At 45.0% G+C, this 23,064-nt stretch overlaps 1 protein-coding gene across 1 annotated transcript in view; it reads right to left on the bottom strand.

Annotated features, from left to right (window-relative positions):
• The window catches only part of DCHS2 (dachsous cadherin-related 2), a 250,110-nt gene that overhangs the window by 40,376 nt on the left and 186,670 nt on the right, over nt 1–23,064 (bottom strand). Inside the window, exon 23 of the mRNA XM_080384716.1 lies at nt 1–22,218. This exon is cut by the window's left edge and continues 40,376 nt beyond it. The gene's annotated coding sequence lies outside the window, so the exon portion shown is untranslated. The remainder of the gene's footprint in view (nt 22,219–23,064) is intronic.

Raw genomic sequence — 23,064 nt, forward strand, 5'->3', positions numbered from 1 at the left:
TGGGGGCAGCAGCACTGGCCATGCCATGGGCAGACCTTGTGCAAACCAGGCCCTCCTGGAGCGCTGAGCACCCACCTCAGGCCAGGAGGATGCTCCAGCCAGAGGGCTGTACCAGCAGGTCCTGCCAGTGCAGAAAAAGTCCTTTTTCACCAGCCGGTGTGGGGCTTGCTGACTGCTGCAGGTGTGGATAACTGACCCTCGCTGTGCCCCCTCTGTTTTCCCAAAGGCAGAGGAAGTGAAGCGGTAGGTGCTCACCGGTGCCAGGTGTGGGTGCCGGGGGAGGTGGAGGACCCACCAGAGCCCTGTGTCACCGAGCTGATGGCTGCGGTGGGGAAGCGGCATTGGCCACACCATGTCTAGGCGAAATGCTGGAGGCTTCCCTCCAAATGTTCCTGTAGGTGGAAACAACCGTGGAAAGCAGCCTGAGACAACACAATCTTTGCCCAAGGGAGCATAAAGTTTGCTCGACTGCTTTACTGTTGCTTCCAGCGGCAAATCTAAGGCTCAGCTCTGTGCTGGGGAATTTCCACTCCCCTGGTACCTATGGGATGCTGTTGGCCACGTTGGAAGTGTGTACCGATTAGCATCACTGAGGAAATTAAAAATCTCAGTGTGGGTATATGGCATAAACTACACTGCAAATTGAATTAAACTCTCCGAAAATCCTGCCAGAGAGGACAGCCTTTTACCGATTAAATCCCAGCTTTGCAAGCGCTGTTATATAGGATTGCAGAAGAGAGTTTTAAAATGGTCCTTATGGCATTTTTAACAGAGGCAAGTCCCAGGCTGGTTCGGGGTAGCTGGTCCGGTGGTTCTGGTTTCGCTTTGGCAGGAGTACATCACTAATCTGAAAGACGCTGACAGTCTTCTCAGTGATGCTTTTTTTCCATGTTTGTGTTTTGTATTTTCTGGCTGAGTTAGCCCGTATCCTGCAAACTTTCTTATTGTGCTTCGTACTGGTTGCAATGACATCTACTGTGGAAGAGAGAGAGAAAGCTTATTAACCGCAGGCTCGCCTCCTGCTGACTGCAGTTGGAGACAGCCTGGGACAACACTTCCAGCAGATGTTTCTGCTTTATAGATCAATGGAAACTTTACAGAGATATTTCCCTCTTCAGTCCAAAAGCAAATGCCAGCAAGTCTGAGATCCAGTGACTTTGCGCTGGACACCAGGAATTTTATTTGGTTTGTTATATTTTTTTATACACACACAAACTAGCTACCAGAAAGTTGTCTTTAACATTGCTTTAAATGGCATCTCTTACAGGAACAAAGCTGCTATCCACTTGCAGAGACCGGTCTTGCTGCTTTTGCCTCACATGAAGCGTCAATGTAGGCTTGAGATGGGCACGCACAAAACACAGACCGTCAGCTGTCATCGGGGGGTGGTATTTTCTGGTTCTAAGTCTCCACGGACTCTGTGGAACAAATCTGTATTTCAAAGGATAAAAGAGAAATACGCTATTATAACCGAACAAAGGGAGGAAAATACGTCTTTCTTTCTGCAAATTATCTTCTTGCTTTCTCAAGGAGGGGCTGACTGGGGAAGAAGGGATGTTGAGAGGAAGGGAAAGGGAAGGCTTAACATCTGTGCCTGCTCATGACTCCACAGGGATGGGAACACACAGCCCCTTTCTCAGCACAGCACCCCTGTCTGCTACAGCTTCGGGTGCATTTAACTCCCATGCTACAAATTTCACTTTAAGCAACTGCAAACGGGAAGTAGACATTTTTACTATTTTGACCAAGACAGCTTATCTATGGTTTCAGATCACCCATGTGAAACCAGCATGACCCTCCAGGACAACTTTTTCTCTCATGCTTTGGTTGTTATGTAGAAAAAAACAGACAGTTGTGACTGAAGGAGCTGCTTCGTTCCCACGTGTGTACTGCAAGAGTGGTGGCGTCTGTGGGAAACAGACCTTTATCCCCCACCTCTTGTGCGACAGAGACAGTGAGCCTTTCGGCTCTACAAATGTCTGTAGGAAACTGCAAATTCAGGGACACGTCTTTCAGTGACAGAAACCTCAACGATGTTGAAACCTCAACTGTAATTTCAGTGATGGAAACATCAACTGTCCTGTCGAAGAAGACTTAAGTTAGTGGGAGTATTTTTTGTAGCTGCAAGTAACAAAATAGACTTTCAGTGACCGCCTGCCGTAAAGGAGCTGGAGAATTCCTCTGACTGAATCAGGCCAGATCTGGTGATATTTAATGTTCCGTTAACGTTTAGAGATCTGCGTGTTTGGTGGGATATCTGCATGAAGAAACAGCTGTGCTGTCTGCGGACATCATCTTTTCTGAAAGGGCACCTCTCTTCTGACTGTACTGCAGCCTTCCCTTTAGGGAGAACAGAGAAGCGAGTAGACCCCAGAAGTATGTGCACGGACTGCACAATAACAAAAGTTTCCTTTCCCTGTAATTCAGTTGGCATTTCTGTGTTTGGCCAAAAAGCCCTTGAGGCCATGAAGTTCGAGAGAGCCGATTTCTTTTAGTGCCTGGCTTTTAAATGCCCGCTATTGTGTAACACAGTGGTTAGTCCAACCAGGTCATGCTGGAGACTTGTAAATGCACAGTTCCCTACCTTGTCCTTTCCCAGCTAAGCTTCATTGTACTAATGGCATTTAGCAAACAGCATTGAGATCAGAAAGGATATGAAAAGCTTATAATTTGCTTGTTAATCAAAGTAAGCACAACCACCCATTTTCCATCTGAGGTTCTGGCTAATCCTGTCTTCAGAGAGCGGCCCCGTGAGCACTGGGCGGAAGTAAAACCACTTAGTGCTGCGCGAAGCTCAGGCTGCCCTGGATCCTTTCTGGTCAAAAAAGCCACAGACACTCCTCACCTTCCTCTTCCCTAAGGTCTGGATAAAGTGCTTGGGATGGTTATTGCACACACCTGTAGAACCACCTCTCGCTTCCTATATGAATGGTTACCTGCGTCATCACTTCCAGTACACGGCAGCAGCTTTTGGGATGCCCCATTGTGTTCTATATTTGGCTTCTCCTCAAGTATCCGTGTACCAGCAAGTCCCTGATATCCCTGAGCTCGCTTTCTAATAGCACAGGCAAACCTGATTTCTCATTTCTTTTAAAAAATAAAAAAAAATAATAAAAAAGGCTGCAGCTGACAGCCCGTATGCCCCTCTTGTTATTTTAGAATTTTAAAGTACTAACTACAGATCTGGCTACTTCTCTCCCTCCTTCACCCACAGGTGCTTTGCTACATCCAGAGCTTCTCTCACTGGCCTGTTACACTGGTGTAAGGGGGACCTGCAGCCGTAGGGCTGGGACTTCACTGCGATCTGATGAAAGCCGTGCAGCGTGTGGTCATGCATTCAGTGCCCGGTTTCGTACAGGTAGAGGGCAGGGCAGCCCCTTGGTGGGGGGTTTAGCGATGCTGTCTCCTGCTGACCCTCTCTGCAGGAACGAGGGATGCTGAGCTGTATGAGGAGGCACTGGGCCCCGCGTGCTCTGTGCCAGGAGGTGGGCTCTGCAGGTGCAGACCTTGGGGTGGGTCAGTTCCTGGGGCTGGGGCTTGAGGTGGAAAAGCAGGGCACGTCCTGTGTCCCTGTGAAAATCTGTAATGGAGGAGCATCCCAGAGATGCCTGGCTGATCTCCCCTCCCTGCCTTACTGGGGAGGAAAGGGCAATTGTCCTTGAAACATGGGGGTCCCTCGCCTTGGCCTGTCCTGTCACCCATGCAGGAGGAGGCAGCTATTCCCTTCACTGGAGGCCACTGCACCACTCCGGTCTTTGTCCTGTTGCTTGTCAGACTATTGCTCTAGAGGCCATGTTTCTGGCTATGATCTCTCATCTAGGTTTTTATTTGATACAGATATATTCTCCTTAATAACAAAATGTTCTCGGCTGTTGCCAGGGCAGGTTTGTCATGTTCCTTTCAGCAGTGGCAGTAGGTGGTGTGATATCCTTTCCAGCTATTACAAGCCTCCAGCAGGCGAAGACGTGAAACGTTTGACACCCAAATACCGTAGTCAAAAACTTGTTCTCTGTTTTCATTTTTTCAATTAGCATTCGTGAGACATAAACTCATGGTCTTAGGAGGACCTCACTGATACCCCTCATGGAAGAGTCCAAGGGCTTCTCTGTTTTTTTACTTACTGTCTTAGCAGCTTAGGGCTGAACTTCTCCAGTACAGTGCTCTGATTGACTGCCTCAGACCTTTTAATGCAGCTGACATCTTATGGTCCTGTCTGCACAGACACACTTTCAGGCTCTCAGGTTAAGTAGCTGGATTAAGCATAAATTTTCTTTTCTCGTTCAGTATTTTGAGGGGTGCTTGTCCTTTTTGTACCCGTCTCTGCTGGTTTACCTAGGGTGTGATGGTCTTACTCCTAGTACTTCTCTGGCCATTTTGCTGTGTTCATTTTTCTCCTAGGAATGTTATTTCTGTTACACACATAGTGTTGTATCTTTAAGTATTTTTAAGTATTCTTAATTTTTCAGCTTTAGGCCAGTACTCTGGGTTTTTTCAGTCTTGTGCAGAGCCTTTACCCCTGGTGTTTTTCTTCTGATTAAAACTTTGTTTATGTAAACTTTTCCGCACTTTACACCATCAAAACCATAATGCATTCACTCAAATCATCAAAGCCATTGGACTTCCAACCCCCACAGAGAAGAGGTGTCTTCTCCTTTGTTAAATGAGCACAAATGTGTGCTCCATTTGTGTAGTGGTACCTGCCAAAACCTTGTATCAAGCACAGTAAAAACATTTGGCATCAACCACCTCCCCAAAGACTTCTCCCCTTGGAGGGGAAAATTCCATTTTTCCGTGTTACATTCTTTCAATAATGTACATAAATGAAGCTTTTAAAGGTCTGGCTGCCTTTCTCCCCCTCTGCAAAGACTGTGCACTCACAGCTTCTTCTGCTCTCTCTCTGCTTCCTTGCTTCTCCGTTGCTGATTTGGTAAGACCCGTGTCTTAGCCATTAACACCCTATTTCCTGTGGTTTGCTTGTAATGGTAATGTTACTCTTTCTGGCACTAGTCTAGTCTAGAGTTCGAACACTCCAAGGAAATATTATGATGGATCTGGCCTCTTTTTCCAAATGCCAGCTGTCTACTTGGTTTCTGTTATGTGTCACGGCAAAGGTATCTCCATGTACAGTTCCTCCTGGATTCAGGCTTTGTGTGCCTCTCTGACCTGAATATCTTCAAATGGGATCTGGGGCTCTCTGGGCTGGCCAAAGCATCATGAACTTCAGCCTCGGTGGATGCTGGTATCCCCAGGTGTCCTCCTGTGGGGCTTCAGTCCCAAACCAATTAGTTTATTGGTTTATTGGTATATAATAGCAGCTTGAAAACTAAATGGGCATTTGCCAAAGGGTCAGAGCTGCCAGGCATATCTTAAAACGAAAAGGATGGATTTCAGTGCAGGACTGAGCATCTTTGACAAGGATTATGCTCCTGGCTCCATCACTGGCCCCTGTTCATCTTTGGGTAGGAGACTGTCTTTCCCATGGCTCTGCTGCCTTTACCCATGAAATGAAGGTAACAATCCTAATCCTCTTTGTAAAGCGCTGAGACTCACTGGCAAAGGAGTTGTGGTACTGCAGAGCTAAGCCGACTGAAATGGCAGCATTATTTTTGCTGAAACCTAGAGCTTCTCAAACCCCCGAGCTAACCGAAGCAGTAGTTAGACAGCAGGAGAAATAACTGGGTTGGGAGCTGTATTTGTGAACAACAACAGGGTCATATTACTCACTGTGAATAATTTATCTGACAAAGACATATAGTTTGCATAATTTCCTTAAAACAATGTACTGTAAATATTGCAGTCTGCTGAATAATTTGAGAGAGGAGTCAACAGGATTTGGTTAAGATCCAACAACTTTTTGAATTATTGAACTCCTTACTCCCAGACACTTATTTGAACAGCACCAGCTGCCAAGCAAGTAGGTTCCTACTCACTCCAACTGGAAGTTCTCAAGCAAAGTGGGCTTGGGAACTGGCTCAAACACGATTGACAGAAATCTGGCCCTTTGAGGATCATGGGCTACTTGTCTGCTGTCGCAGACAGTACCGCACCAAGTTTTGCCTGTCGCAGTAAAACTTGTTTTGAAGAACGGAGTCTTGTGGTAAAACCTTGCCTTTTGCTCTAGGTAGATGAGTGACTCTTGGGCTGGTCTTTGTGCGATGCTAAAGCTTGAGCATTGCACAGGAACATTGGCTCACATGAACGTTTCTGCTCACAGTGGACTTCTGTGAACAGCACAACAGTTAGCCTTCATAGGACAGTATTCTGAATTTAACTTAGCACCCTTGAAAACTTCCAAATCCTGTGTTCGTTGGTTCCTGGACCCTCACTGTCTTCTGGTTAAATAAGCCTTTGTGCCATGAATAGTGCTCCATAGTATCTGTTTGAATGTGTTTGAATGAAGAGCCTTAATAGTTTCTGAATGTTATTCTTTCATTCACAGTTGGAAAAAAGCTCCTGTATCGCATGGGGATGATGACAGCCACTCCCCTCTGTCAGCTCCTCTCTTTCACCATTTGATTTCACAAGACGAATCGAGACAGTGCACTGAATGGGCGTCTGGTTTCTGCAGGACCTGCTGGAAGTGGCTGAGAAGAGCGCAGTCACGCTGAGCCAGCTGTCCTGCAGGGATTGCTGCGGCACTGGGAGGCAGGACCTTGCCGAGGACTGCTGCAAGACACGGCTCTGCATCCTACTTTGGTTCTTTGGACAGGTCATGTTCCAGTAACGGTAACTATGTCTTGTCCACCAAAAGTCGCCTTGATCATGATGGGACTTGTGCTGCCCTCCCACCCAAGAGATCAGAGGTGCCCTTTCACCTGCCTGGCTGAGCTGCATGGTGCAAGCCTCAGAGCTTGGGGCAGGTCCACCAAATCTTTTCCTTCACATTCATTTTGTTATTATTACCTTCCTGTTTGCACTACCCTTCCAGGCAGCAGGAGAGGCAGAGATGCTGCTCCTTCCCACAGAAGGACAGGTTGAACTCTCATGAGTTCCCTTGGCTGGAGAAGTAGGGCCACGCAGATATTGCAGGAGGAGAAGGGAGCATGGGATGAGGAGGAGACTGAACCTCTTAGGGGAAAAGCAAAGCAGTCAGACAGCAGGGAAAGGACTGAAGAAAAAGAAGATAAGCTTTGCAAGAAGACAGGGGAAACGGCTTCTTAAATTGAAGTAACAAGGTTAAAGACTCTGGTTTCTTCCCGGATCTGCTGGCTGTTTGCACGCCCTGGAAGAAATTCCTTCATGTCCTGGGCTTCAGTTTTGCTGCTCCAAATTTAGATTTTTCTAAGTTTTTCACCTCCAGGGTAAATAACAGTACGTGGTGTATTATCTGGCATTTGGAGTTAGAGATGACCAGACCCACAGGGAATCACAGGGTGCTTGCACTTTTAATGTGCTACCCCCTCACTTGCTCACAGACTCACAGAGCAAATGCTGGTACTCAGCCCTGCCCTGGGCATGAAATACAGTGTCTTAATTCAGCACTGAAAAAATTGCCTTAAGCGAATGCTAACCATGCACCCAGACAAAAGGAATGCATTTGCTTGGTCAGTAAACATGTTTTTATTGGCATTAAAATAATTTGGTTTCCATTTTCTCGTCACTGGGCAGATTTTATTTAGTCAATACCGGTGCTGTCACAGGTTGCACCATTTTATTCTTCGCCTTGCACCACGCTCCATGTTATTGTGCTGGAGCATTTTTAGCAGTGCTTCAGGACAGACCCAGGCACAGGGCATGAAGAACCTCAGCTGTGCATGGTCACTGATTTACTGGCATTGCAGCACCCTCAGCAACCTACTCAGAAAGCTTAGAGCTGACTTTGCATTTTTTGGCCTTGATCTCTGGCACTAAAGTTAATTGGGATAATTCAGAGTTCACACCCATCTCTCTGAGGGGTTGGTTTAAAAATACATGTAATGTGAGTTTTAAAATAATTTCTTTTGATTGGAAATATTTGGAAAAGTTCCTCTCCACTGGTTTTAAAAGGTGTCATTTTTTTATGAATGCTGAGACGTTGATTAATAAAATTCCGAAAGCATTAACTCAACTGAGTGGACTCCAGCTTTTCCTTTTTTTATTGTTATGATTCGCAAAAATAAATGCAATAAAAAAAAAATCCCAGAAGCTCTGTTAAACTGTATCCTCAGCAGTCTCCCTCCTGATAGCCCTACCAGATGTTTTACGACGCTAGACATGGGGCTGTTTGCTCTTTTCTCAGGGGAAGACCGAGCGAAGCCTTGGCTCAGCACCATGAGCCTTCAGCTTGTGACCCGGTATCTCGGGCACGTTGTGCACTAGCCTGTGCCCTGGGAAGGGGCTGGGAAGCTTAGTCCCCCTGCTTTTAAGGTGCCTTGGGGAGGAGCAGGTTTTTGGCTGGCTGCCTTTGGTTGCCCTCTTCCAGCTTCCTAGAGGCAGCTTATGGTAGGTGATGCTCAGGTCCATCTTGTCCACCACGTGCCCTGGAGTGGCCCTGGGGGTCGTTTGGGAGGATGATGGATGCAGGTTCTGGCTCTGCCCAGCCAGGGCCGCTTCCTGTGCAAGGATGGCCATGGCCACCTGATGCTGGGAGACACACCAGGGGAGACCCCTCTCCCTTGAGGCTGAGCTTCTGGTTTCGCTTTTCCCAGGTCTTCCATGAAATATGCTCTCCAAACTGAGCCGGAGAGGCTGCAAGCCTTTGTATTTGGGAGGGATGAGGCGAGGGCTGAGGGCTGGGGGAGGCAGAGGGGGGGACCACTCCTGCTCCAGCCATCGGCCAGCTGGCCAGGGAAAGATTTATTGCCCTGGCTGCATTTGGGATGCAGACTGCTCAGAATAGCCATCCATCCTATACATCCGAGTGAGCTGCCACAGGAGATTCATTTGTAAGCCAGCCTACCTTCTTCCTGAAGATTCTTTCTCCTTTATACTGCAAAGGCTAATATATTGTTCAAATTAAAGTGGACCTGGGGACCCAAGACAGAGCTGGTTATTGAGTGGAATGGACTGATGAGGAGTGGGTAATGTATTTAAAGACTGTGTAGGAGCCACTAGGGATGATATAGTCTGATTTATTTGATTTAGCATAATTTATAGTACACTAGACTATGTTGTGATTCTTCGAGATTTTTATCAGGAAATTTGCATTCAATATTTAAGGATCTCTGGGTAGAAACACTCTTGTTATTTTATTATTTTGGCTTTAAACATATGTACCACAGAAAAATTTATAAGTGCATAAAGGGTTTTAATAAGTTCAGATGGAAAAAAAAAAAGTTTGAAAGCTAAGATCAGCAAGGGAGGAGAATTCCTGCTTCACCCTTTCCCAAGAGCACGGGTGGACTTTGTTAAAAAAGGCAGTACTGTATCCACATGAATTCTCCTTTTTTTATGTCTTTAGGACAGAGCCAGCCTTGGTAGAGCTGCTGACAACCAGAGGTCACTGACTCAACTGGTGTAAATGAGTACCGAGCCCCTCCGATTGAGCCCACCAAAACCCACAGATCAGGTCTGTTGCGCACCTCCTTCCTTTCTGAATGGTCCTTGATTTTTGCCCTAAAAATTTAAGAATTTTGCTTAGTGAAATAGGTGATAGTCCATTTTGTTGATGCCATAAGCATGATTTTTACGTCATCAAAAACTTTTGGTTTGTAAGTTTAATAATTCTAATAATGTCATCCTTTTCGGGGACTGTCCCTAAATGGAGATCTCAGGTGAAACTGGGGCTGTCATTAGAGCAGAAGTGGCTTCATCACAAGGTTGGGGCTCTAAGTGCACCATCAGGGGAAACGCAGTTTTTCTCTTCTGGAAGTTTAAAACTTTTCCATATGCAGAACAAGGCAAGGGGGGTAGTCCCCAGTCTGTGCCCTACTGAGGTACCTCATGGTGCAGTGAACATCTCAGCAGATGCCTTGGCTGAAACACCTTAAATGTTCATAGAAGGATCACCATCTCAAATCTGTGACATGTCCTGGTTTCAGCCGCTCTGCCGGGCCTTCCCCTGATGTCATTCATTTGTACATTCCACGTTTTTCAGGTTTGCACCCCATTAAAGCATATCAGGCCGCAGTCCTTGAGCCCTCGGCCTAAAGTTGTTCAGTTGGGGAAGTTGAATCTCAGGTGTTCCACAAACTGCAACACTATTTAAAACCTTTGTTGACAGTCAAGCACATTGAGTGTTTAAAGTTTTAATAGGCTTAGAGTTAATTCTGGAGTTCACCAACATCTGCATACATCCATAATTTACAGGCACCTCTTACTTGGTTGGTTTAGTAAATTGTACTTAAGAGTGTTTTTGAAACTTTGGCAGCTCCACGTAGAGTTTCATGATTCATCTGTGCCTTTGCCAACTCCTTTGTTTCTTTTCCTTTTTGCTTCTTTCATTTTTTATTTCACCCCTTTTCCCCATTGGAAGATGTTCTTAAATACTTAATTCAGGGCTGAGGTTTGGAATGCACTTTATCACACACCTTTTCTGTGCCAGAACACTTTACACACTCTATTAAGGACAACTTTCCACATCCTAATGTATTTATTTGTGAAATGGCTTTTAAAGCTGGTGTAGATGGCAGAAGGCAAAGTGTGATGGGCCAAGTCCACTTGTGGAGGAGCTCTGCCCCTTTCCTGCAGCTTACCACCACCCCCCCCCCCTGCCCCGTTACGGGCAGGCAGGGCTTGCTCTCCTGCAGCATCTCCCTCTTGCAATGCCAGCAGCGCGGGCAGGGCGGCCATATGCCATTTTGAGGAGAAAAGTGATGGGCTAGGGGCGGTGGGATGAGCTGGGGGGGGGGGGGGGGGGGGAAGGGGTGGGGGTGTGTACACCGTTAGTGGTGAGTCCCCAAGGTACCACTGGGTGCGTGGCTTCTGACCAGGGACATTTGCTTCGGCTGGGAGGGTCTGGTTGATAAATTTAGGACAGCTGCTTGGAGGCAGCTGGAGAACACGGAGGCTTCCAAAAAAACCTCTTTATGCCTTTGCCCTGGACAGCCCTCAGGAACTGGGCTGGGAACTTCTGGGATGGTTTGTTGTAAATAGTCAGTCTTCCTCGCGTGTATGAACCTTTCAGTTTCTGGCAGCTCTTGTCAAAATAATCCTGTTTTCCTCAAAACATGTGAGTGTTTCTGGGCTCTAGAGAAGGCCGAGTGCCTGACAAACTCAGTGCTTGTCTCTTCAGGCAGCTAGAGGTGGCGGGGGCACAACTGTGACGCTGGCTGCGTTGGCGGCTCTCATAACTTCCCTTGTTATTTTTATTGTCTCAGCCTCCAGAGTGCTCTGATTAGGTTGGAATCCTAGCTTTTGTTTTGGTTGTTTTTTTGTTGGTTTTTTTTTTTTGGTTTTGGTTTTTTTTTTTAAAAAAAAGCAATTTTCTAGCCCTCGTGGCTGTGGAAAAAGTAGCTTGAAAACACGCGATGTGCTTTGGATGTGCTAAAATCAGAAAGGGAACAAAGAGAGCCCAGTTGGGACTGCAGGCATGGGACACATCTTTTTTTAAATTCTGGATTTTTTTTTCTCTGCCTTGCAATCACTTCAGTCTTGTTGTTGTCCTTTTAGTAGAGGTGTGAGGCCATGGCACAGTTTGCCAGAGGTGACACTGCAGGCAGCAAGTGAAGAACATGCTCAAGCTCTCCTGGCCACGTGCTGCCCTGCTGCCTCACGTGGGCATTTCCCAAGCACTGGGCTGGTGCAGGCATTGGGAGAGTTGGCAACAGAAAACCAAAGAGTTAGAAAACAAGTTGTTTTCACCTCATAGCAAGTCAGCTTGCTTTCACTTCATGTTTCCATCCCAAACCTCGTAATGGTGGATTTTCAGTGTGTCAAGTTTTGGTACCTCTAGCCTTGCCACACACTTGCAAGACCTGGTGCAACACTTTTGCTGCAGTTGGTAACTTAGTAAAATTTGCCTTTTTCACCTGAATTTGGCAGCATTAGTCTGAGAACACATGCCCTCTCCCCGCTCAGATGTCACCCCTTTCTGGAAGGGTGGAGTTTTCGGCATGTCTCCTGGCTGGGCAGCAAAGCAGTGAACATGCAACAAGACGTTCCCAGCTCTAATGAATAAAGGTCTAGGAACTACGCTGTGAAAAGAAGTTGGATGCAAGGTGTGGAGCCATGAATTGTCAACAGTTTGTGCTCTGCTGACACTTGGGTTTGGTTTGCATTATTCCTATAGTGAAATAGGAGTGGCTGGTACTCTTGTTCCTGTCCCGGCTGATTTGACTCAGGCAGGCAGCTCTTTTGGGCTGGTAACAGAGGATTTAAACTGAAGGGAGGCAGAGTAAGGGGTGGAAAATGTTACAAAATAGAGCTGGTCTCATCTTAAAAAGATTATTAACTCACAAAGAGTTAATTTGAGCAGGTTTATATTTCTCTGTCTGATATTTATGTCTGACGTGGTTGATACACAGAACTGGCGTCTGCTCGGTCAGTTATTATTAATAACTATTTGTTAACTCTGGCATCTATAGTATGCCAGGCACTGTGCAAAACCCAAGGAAAGTGTAGTGTCTCCCCAGAGAGCTTATACTAATCTATTCTATAGCAACAATATTTTTTTTTTAATACTGTGTATAAATCATTCTTCTAGCAGTATTTAATACAGAGGTTTACACTTCCACATTCATGTTTTCATGGCAAACAAATTTGCCACAGTGAAAACACTATGCAGTTCAATCCAACTATATTTTATGGAGTTTCTTCCTGGCAAACCATTGGAAACTGTCGCTGCAGAGAGGCCCTTAACACACAGTTAACTTTGAAACCTGCCTAAGCATCATTAACTTTAATGGCCATGAGCACATGCTTTGGGCTAAGCATGTGCTGAAGTGCTCTCCTGAATGTAGATGGGATTAGGCCTATACAAAGTGTTTTGGTGAGATGTGGCGTAAACCTTCAGGGAGATTAAAATCCCCCAGGGGTTCGCTGTGGAAGTGGGTATTACATGTCTGTCGGTTGTGAGGGGCCTCATTGGGCAGCATGAGCTCACCCTCCCATTCAGGACCATTTTCCCATCTGAGGGATACTGAAATCTCCATCGACCCCGGTGGCCTTTAGCAAGGGTGGGCTCTTTTTTGCTGTGTGCAGAAGCGCTGTAGTACTGCCCTGCATGCAGGAGAAATGGCTCCTAAGAGAGCAGATGAAATCATGACAGGCCAATCGTGTAAGATAAAGTTTTTTTTTAAAAAAGACCTTAATTGAGTCTGACTAGAACGAGTCTGTAGTTAAATAAAGGCATATAATGAAATAGAAGCAAGAAAAAGCACAAAAAATAAAAATAAACATTTACTTGCGCTAAACAAACAGTATCATCCAGTCTCTATGGGAAAATAACTGAAAGAAGATAGTATTGGAATAACTTGAAAAATAGAATATTGCCTAATGAGGTCCTTAGGGGACTATTTATGTAGACTGCATGAACGGCTTGATTAAAAATGGAGTGCTGCCCACATTCAGAATTGCGTCCAATTTAGTCTTATTTATTTAACACCTGAAGCCAGCTTGCATCCCGTGTTGAGCTGCCATCGAGAAGCACTGGAGATGCCTGATGGTGCCCTCTTGCCTCTTTGGGAATCACGAATCAGCACATCTGCACTAGCACTTGCCTGATGGCAGAGACCTTTTGATTCTCCACCGGGTCGTTGCCCCAGAATTACGTCGTGTGTCTGGACCTTTTGCAAGCCTCTGGGGAGGCAGAGGCAGAAACCTCCCCAACCCAGGGAAAAACCTGAGCTAACTTTTTTGCCACAGGAGCATGATGCGGAAAAGGGGTGTGAAGGAGATGGTGAGAGAGAACAAAATCTGGGCTGCCGTGAGCTCCTAGGCTGGCTCACCACATCTCATATGGCTTCACCGTAAATTTCAGAAGAGATACCCCCTCACTGTAGGGATTTTTCTATTCCCCTAAAATACCAGACCTTATATCTTTAGCATAAGTTCAAGTAGGCTTTGGCTATTCATTGTAGTGAGCACAGACAGAAATGAACTGTTCCTTCGGAAACCAGCTATGCTGTGCTGGATGTTAATGGTGTAACAACATAAGCCAAGACATAGCAGAGACCCTCTTTAAGATTTATGAACGACTGGGTTTTTTGGGCTGATGCTTGTGCAGTAAGTCAGGTTGGCACAAATAATTCCCTGAAGACTTTACCCAACGTCTGAAAGCCCTGAGAACAGACTGCTGCAAGACTGTGAGTGGGATATATGGGTGAATGAGCAATTTCTTTCCCTCAGATCTGATTGTTTCCATGTAAATACGCAAAGACATAATTATAGGTAAGACCACTTGGAGGAAATAGATGTGCGAGGGCAATGGCATTCATTTCTAGTGAGTATCTCTAGAGGCAGGAGGCTTCAAGGATCAGAGTCCTGGAATCCCCAAATGGTTACCTTATGAGTATCCTTTGTTTTTAAGAAAGCTCTGTGAAAGTCACCTCATTTTTCTTTTTATACTGCACCATCATAAAAACGAAATCTTCCAAACATTAGTAAACCACGGCATGGCTCGGTAGAGTGTTTTAACTTGTACGACATGAAGAGAAGTGTGATGCATGTTCTCAAACAGCTCTGCTTGTAAAATTATTTACTAAACAAGCAAGAAAATGGTTTATTTAGAAGTACTGAATTACAAGAGTGAGAACTGGAAACTAATAAGCAAGAAGGGAGCAATAAAATATTAGGCAGCCAAATGACTGTGGTTTGATATATCTTGTCTCAGCTTTCCTTTGATTTTCCCCAAAAGAAGTTGGTAGTGACAATAGAAAGGCTGTGAACAATGTAACAATATGATGTACTCCTTCCAAAATGTAAATACAAAAGAAATGTTCTAAAATGCCCTGTATCAAATTATCTACAAGAAACAGAAAAAAAGGAATCGTATTTTCAGTTCTTTGGAAACACAGAGAAAAATCAAATGCATAGCATAAGAATTTATCTTTGCATAGATACAAATTAATTATTAAAAGTTTGATCCCAATTAGAGAAGACCAAATGAACACTTTGATGATGACGTGATGGATGGGGTATGTGAGTGATGTGTTTCATCATGATCCCAGTTAACAGAATAAAAGGAAAAAACCTCCAAAACTCAGAATGTGCCTCACACATCTCTTCCTCAGCAACTAAGGATATGAATGAGGATATATTGACTTTTTAATGAATTTCAAGTTCCACAAATGGGAGCCTTTTAAGATCCAGATATTAGGTGAGCATACAAGATGACATTTTTATAAGGCTTTTAGATACAGGTCTTAACGCAAGAGGTTCCCACCCACTCCCAATAATAATAACACAACAATAACTGTTGGCTAACCCTGGCTTAATATAGGCACTAGAGAGAATACATAGGGAGGCAAAAATAGTCTCAAGCCAAAGGCTCACCCTATGTGCCTATAAGTAAAGTACAAGAAGCATAAAGAGCTTTATCTACCTTTCCTTTCCTAATGCAATCTGTTTTCGCAGTAAAACAAATGTCTCATTTGTATTATTTTCTTACAGCACGCCATAAAATGATTATATTTTTCAAAAGCTTTTCCAGTGAAAGCGAATAAATAGGTCTGCAGAGGTTCAAGTATCTCCTTTTCCGCGGCTCTGAGTCGGTTGAATAGGAGTCCAGCCCAGCCAGCCTGGAAAATCTGAAGTGTATTCCCAAGCTCCCGTCTCTGGACTCATGGATTAAGCAGACAGCATGCTGTCCTAGGGGGGCTCAGGGTCACAGCTGTGAAAACTGCTGGGTGCCTGGTAAGTCAGGTGGCTGTACTAGACACTCGTTTGAAGCATCAGAGGGTGTTTTGTTTTTTACCCCCTAGCACTGCTCCTTGGCCTTCACTGGCCCATGGCCAAAGTACCACTCCAGTTCACAGGCGAAACTGTATTTCCCATCAAGACCATGGGCCTTGGTCACTACTCAGATACTCTCTTTTGCTCTTGTAAGCCAAAGCATATATTATAATACCGAAGCAAATATTTACTGTTTGTTATACAACGCTCCATAGTCCTCCTGTGGCCTTTGACAAAATTCACTTCACTGCTCCTGTTTTCCTAGCTAAAAGCTAGTTAAGGAAACAGATGGATGATTGCATCTGTGTGATGACGAACTCTGAGAGGAAAGTCAAATGCTCTGCTTTTTACTCAGTGTATGCTTGATCTGAGATCATTGGGACTTTGCTTTTAGGAGGTTCTTTTTTCCTAAAGTAACCCAGAGGCTTCCAGTGGGTCAATGACAAAAAGACAAAGTAGCCTAAGAATACTGTGACCGTCCTCTCTTCCACCTCTAGTCCTTAGTTTTCTCAGCCTGACCTTAGTTTTTTAATGGCTACAATTTTATGAGCAATATGCCCAGGTCAGACCATAAGATTAAGACAAAATTTCACACAAAATGTGTACCTGAGTTATTTTTGTTAGTTTCTCAACTCAGCAGAAATTATTAGACTTTGTGCAACATGCTCCCACAGCAAAAGAATATCACAAGATGCTCTGATGGGCAAGTGTAGGAGGCTGTAAATTAAGTGAAATACATTTACTGGGATCATACAGGTTTAATTTATAGGAAAGCTGGTTGTCTCAAAATAACACTCGCTGCCTTTTCTTTTCTTAAGGTCGTGTAGACAGGACAGCTGGCAGAGGCTCAGTCCCAGTGCAATCAATAACATTCACCCTGACCAGCCCAGATCATGACTGGGCCAGCTCATTCTCCGTAGCAAAAGAAATCAAGCACGATTTCCTAGTTGCCAACATTTCAAGGACTACATGAAATAATTCTATTTTCAGTAAATACCAAGGCCAGGCTGATTGCAAAGCCTCCACTCCAAAGACCCCTTGTGCTAAGAAAAGCGCATTATCATTATAAAGTTAGTCACTATTTCATTGTGAAATGAAATGAAAGGGCATGGCAGTCTGCCCCTAAATTAAAAACTACAGCCAAATCCCGTTTGTTCTTCACCCACTGTGTGTTATTGCTAAAATCTCTAATTGACGATGATTGCATTTTATGAATCCATGAACAAATATTAATTTAATTTACAGTGTGTTCAGTTTTGTTAAACATCAAAGATGGTAATTTATAAATTACATCAGCAGTAATTCTGCCTTTGTTCAGGGCCGTTCCTGCTGCCAGTCCAGGCACTCAGCACTTCAGCTGGCAGCTGCCTGCAGGCACCAGATGATGCCCAAGTGTTTGCCTTCCAGTGAAATGGACCTTTCTCTTTCTGAAGACAAGGGGTCACCTCATTGTCCGCATACCTGGGAGGAAGATCTGCCTTCTCCTGGAGAGGGGCAGCCTCCAGAGCCAGCTGCCCCATGTTGGCTTGACCTCACAGCTGAAGGAGAAATTCCTTCCAGGGCTTTGAGGTAACATGGGCCACCCCCCAGCCCCAGTGCGGTGCTGCTCCTCCTGCTTCACACAGGTGCTTCACTGGGCTCAGAGATGCTGGTTTTGCATAGCTGCTTTAGCAGCCTTTCCACGTCTGCCACTGGAGAGGGTGGTTCACCGTCCCCAGGATCCTCTCCTTGTGGTACAGGATGGACAACTCAGCTGGCAGCAACCACCTTCTTCCAAGGCACTGGGAAGCTGGAACACCCTTTTCTTGTTCTTTACCATTTCTGGCCCCTAACTTGGCTGCTCTGAACCTAACTGGCTACAATGGTTGTCCCACAGAGTGTAGGAAGCTTGGGGAAATGCCGCATGTAGATCCTGAGCTGTTTACCTTAGAGAAAATAAAACTCTCCTTCCTTTTAGGGGACCACAGACCTGTAGAGGAAACTTCAGGATAACCGATTTGACCATCAGTCCTTTGCACGCTTTTTCTACCGGTGCCTCTTCCCTTGGACATGTTCTGTGCTTGCAGCGCATCGTCCTCAGTCCACCTTCTTGCTCCACCTGCTGCCCTGTGATGGACCTCCCGCTCCTGCAGCTGCAGGTACAGTCTGGAACTGGTCAGGATGCTATTGCCTGGCTTTTGTTCTTCATTTCCACATCTTCTCCTGGGGAAAAAAAAAAAAAAAAAAAAAAAAAGAAAAAAAGCCACTGGGGACCACAGGGGACAGAACAAGATAGTGCTCAGTGTTACTGGGAAAAGTGTGGGAAGAATCCAGCTATCAGAGCAGGAGTTACGGAGACCCTTGCCAGCAAACTCTACCACCACAGCCATGCCTCACAAATGTCACAGTCATCTGCAGCTGGCAGCAGAGATACAAATGTCACAGACATCTGCAGCTGGCAGCAGAGATACATCTTGCTCTTGACTTCAGCATCACATCACACCAACGTGTAACTGCACTCGTAAAGTTGCATACAGCCAAAGTGAGCTGGCTGTGCACTGAAAACATCCCCTGTTACAACTGGAGACTCTGGATGCAAGAAATACGCTGTCAATATGTAACGGTCCAGCTTATGGCTTGATTGAACATTTTATCATCTTTGAAAGGCTTGACAGCTGGTGTGAACTTTTGTACCAGATATCAGCATTCCCCGTTCCAAATACTTCCATGTTTGGTTAAAGAAGGCACTCTTGCTGAATTTAATTAGATAGAAACACAATTTAAGGGCAGATACCACCCCTTCTCGTTACTAAGAAAGGTGACCTGGAGCATTGCTTTGTGCCCAGGAGTCTCCCTAGCATAGCTTTCTGGCTGAGAAAACAATGTGCTACATCCAGGAAAAATATGAAGGTTCTATCTGTGCCTAGAAACTGTCACACAGATATCTTTATAATTTGTACTGATAGAAAAACAAAGTGCCTTAATTTAATTACATGTGTTTTCCTTGGTTAGTGTAAGACGAGTTCTTGGGGGTGGGGGGATCTGAGGACCTTTTCCCTGTCAGAGTGTCTTGAACAGCAGGGGCCTCGGAGCAGACCCTGTCTGCACCGCAGGGATGTACGCAGGGATGTACGGTCACAGGGTGCTTGCCCACCCCTCTTCATAGGCTGAACCCTGCTCTGCCCACAGGTGCTGTACCCATGGCTTTGTTGGTGACATTTTGGTTACAGCAACAGATTCTGGGTGAGGGAAGGCTATGGCTGGGGCTGGGAAAACCATGTGAGTGGAAGACTTTATTCAGCAATTTTCTTTCTTTTCCTTCTTTCTTTGTGAGTTTCCTGCAAGCACAGGGACTTTTTTCCGATGGACTGGTGACTCTCAAAGTCAGCCTGACCATACTGAGCACCACTTTCTGGGCAGACCTGTGCCCTGAGCTTCTTGGCATGTGAGGGCAGCACATCCTCTTGCTACAGATCCACAGGGAGAGCGAGCTTGCCCTGGTGCCCTCTGTGCTGCTCCGTGGGCTGGTGCAGGGGTGGGAGCGCGGGAGCCCTTGTGCTGCACAGCTGGGAGGCTGCTGTGCCCTCACCGAGAAAAGCAATGAGGCTCTAGTACAAGGATAATAACGGTTTCTCATTTTCTGCAGCTCACACAGAGGAGAAAGACTCTGCAGCTGTGTATCTTACTTAGTACAAGGTGCACCAAGTGCAGAAATGCATTTTGAAGGAAAACAAGTGCTTTCATTTGGCATTTCCAAAAAATACATGCGCTTTGTATTACCCACTGACAACCCATCCCCTTTTAATGTCTGCAAGCAGCTCATGGTGTGTGGGAGCTGGTAAACAGCTTGCTAAGAGCTGGCTGACCAAACCTGTTAGGTTGTGATCAGCCATGTCACATATTCCTGCGACCATGGGGTGAAAGCCCTGCTGTCTCCTCAAATAGTTTCCAAAATTATCTGCCAGCTTGCAGCTTTAGCAAATGCTTTTGCTGCAAGCACATCCACTGTAGTTGTAAGGAAAGGGAACAGGAAAGGGACGTGGAAGTCAGGCTGTGAAAATCATCTTCCATCCCTTTTTTGGGGAAGATGAGATAAGAGCCTGCTGGGAGAGCTAATGCTGCCGGTGCACTTGAGTGGGAGACATCGGCGGTGAAGGTATGTATGAACTAACAGCCACAGTGAAATGTGTCTGCTGAGGTTCTGGCCCGAGCATATTGAGGAGGAGGTAGGACAGATCCCTGTTACTGTACCAAGCATCCTGGGAAACGGGAGTCGCACTTCAGAGCACGCCCCAAACCCAGCAATATTTGTACAGGGTGGCAGGCACTGAACTCCCAGACAAAGCTGAATCCAACAGCTGGCAGTAACTGGACAAGAAAACACATGGCTGGAAAGATAGCCATCACATTCTTCTTACTCCTTTCTTTGGCACGTTGTTCTCTCTGCAAAATGTTGACAACGTTCCTTAGACAGAAAGAGACTAGAAATGGAAAAAGTAAGTGGATAGGCCTTGGATATGGCTTGTTTTCTTTCCCCGACAGGGGAGTATTCTATAACGGAATTTTGTTCAAGAATCAGTTTTATTCTTAAAATAGTTATTATTCTTCATACTGCATATGAAACAAGAGCTATGTTTTGAGTCTAACACATACTTCTTGATAACAGGCTGTGAACGAGCTTTTTGAAAAGCAATAAAGAATAAAATAATTTTTATTAAATTCATTCTAAATTAATTCAATTTAAACTAAATTGAAATTAAATATAATGTAAAAGGAGATGTGAAAAAATGCTTTTCACGTGTATTTGGGCAAAACGGACATCTGTGGACCCAGGGACTCTGAGTACAAAATCTTCCCCCCTCTGCTCTGTGATGAATGAACTATAAAACTGGAAACAAAGACAGGTGTATTTTGAACACAGTGACCAGATTCTGATATCAGGTTTAATCTAACACTGCTGAATTGCCATGTAACCCGGAGTCAGAATGGCATCCACTGGAACACTGAGGGTCTCTCTCTCTCTCAATGACATGTCCATGACCCGATGCAAATACAGGATCAACAGTGGAAATGTGTAATGCAACAATCATCCATGTGTCTGAGTGCTCTTGTATCCAAACAAGGCCACTGTGTTTCAAGAAACCTAAAAGCCCTGAAAGAGGAAAGATCTTGTATGGATACACTTCAGAAAATCACAAGAACTCAACATCTAAAGCCAAAATCTAAGCGGCAAAATTCCCAGACCAATCTTTCTCATTTTTTCTTCTGTTCTGCTTTTGGTTTTAGTTTGTTTTGGTTTGTTTTTCCCTTGCATTGGAGCAGAAATATTATCAAAAGAGCATCTCTCAAAGTGATTTCAATACTTCCTGCAGTCCTGAGAAAAGATATATAAACCTGAGAAAAACGCTGGGGGGAGGGGACAAAGCAGCTTTGCAAGACTGTGGTTATTCATGGGCAGGTTGTGTAGCAGGGCAATGTGCTTCATTCTGTGCAAGACAAAACATTTAAACAGTCCTTTCCCCAAATATATTACCAGTATAAAAGGCAAGATGTTGGACCTCATTCAGTTTTCATTCATTCTATCCCAGTTGAAACAACTTCTGGGAATTTAGTGTGAGAACAGTTTCCAGAAATAGGTAAGAGGTTACAGGATTGATGGTGGAGGTGGCAGCATCCATGGGAAAAGGGCCGGGTGGCCACAGTACTCTCTTGCCTCTGTGCCTCAGAAAACTTGGTCTGCTTTTTGCCAAGTTTGGGGTGAAAATGGAATTCTCTGGTATTATTCACTTTGTTTCCTTTGGGTCACCTTTTGCTATATATTACCACAGCAAAATAAACAAGTGCAAGGAGTTCCAGCTTTGATTTTGAGGTGGGTATGTGTGAAATACACTGAGTTGGGAGGGCTATGCTAACCATATGTACTGTTGTATGGATGTCACACAGACAGATGACCATGAACAGGAAAATGCAATCAATCATGCTGGCACTTTCTTCCCAGCCCTCCTTTCATGTGCCTGCACCAGAGAACCATTGATATGCACACATGTCTAAACAAAAGTTGGCATATTTTGATTGCTTTTGTATTTTTTCAGATCCTTCTGTAACACAAGGGATACTTGCCTCTCATTGTTTTAAGTGGCAATAATCCACTTGCTAAGTGGAAAAACTACGATGCAAAAGGTTTTAATTTAAAATCCCAACACAGAAAACAGATTATTGCTGAAAAAACAAAGTTCTGATATCCAAGCATTATAAGAAGAATCTTTTTTTTTAAAATAAGTTGCTTGATAATGCAAAAGACTAATAGCAGTGACTTAAATCAAGTTTAATTTGGGCACAGTTTGTGTAAACTTCCCTGAAAAGCTTTGCCAGGGTATTTTGTTCTTCACCTGTGTGTCACTTCTTGCTGGTGCAACTGGCTACACCACTGCCCATTATGTGATGTGAGGCTCCAGATGAAGTCACCAGCTCCCCCTCCATGGCGAGATCCTAAAAAAAGGAAGATCATGAAAGGTCCGGAAAGAGTTATCTGCCTAAGGAAACCCGTCAGCTCTAACAGGACTATCTTAAGCTGATAGTGCTAAATTCTTTCAAAATGGAGATCTGCTTCAGCTTTCCGTCCCAAAGTTACTTCCCAATGCATCAATCATGTATATGACGGTCCAAATAAACTGCACTCAACAAAAGCTATTGACATGTATCGTAAAACCACAGCTAGAATACAATGCTCTTGAATCAAGTTTCTTTGGCAAGCTACAGAAATTAGTTGTCTTTTGGGCATTGTGAATGCACAGTTTTTGGAGCTGGGAAGCCATTCAGTGTGCTGGCAGGACAGCATATGAATTCTGGAGATCTGGGAGCACCAGCGGAGGGTCGGTTACACAAGCAGATGCCTTAAGCAAGACTGCTAAGTGGTTTAAATGAAACCAATACCATGCCACATAAAAGCTTAAACTATTGCTCGTGACAACTCTCTTCCATGGGGAAAAGAAATTAAATTCTTCCCAGAGACCTCTAAGGAAAAGAAATCAGTGGGCTCCCTTGAAAGACCTCCCTCCTTAGAAGTTTATTACTGGTTTCTGTGGCCACTTTGAGCTGCTCCACAGTGAAATTCCTTTACTGGCCACAGTTTCAACACTGAGGTATTCAAGGTTGTACAGCCCTGGAAGTGTTAGCAAGGGAGCCCACAGGTTATGCACAGTTCTTATGCTGCTGGGGCATTTTTCCATGAGCTTCTTCCACGTCCTGCCCACCTGCATGGACACCACGCAGCACCCTCACGGATGCTCTGTGGCACCACCCTCAGTGATTGACACAGGTGCCCACCACGTGCAT

The sequence above is a fragment of the Falco punctatus genome, assembly GCF_963210335.1.
Source record: "Falco punctatus genome assembly, chromosome: 1".
Taxonomy (NCBI): Eukaryota; Metazoa; Chordata; class Aves; order Falconiformes; family Falconidae; genus Falco; species Falco punctatus.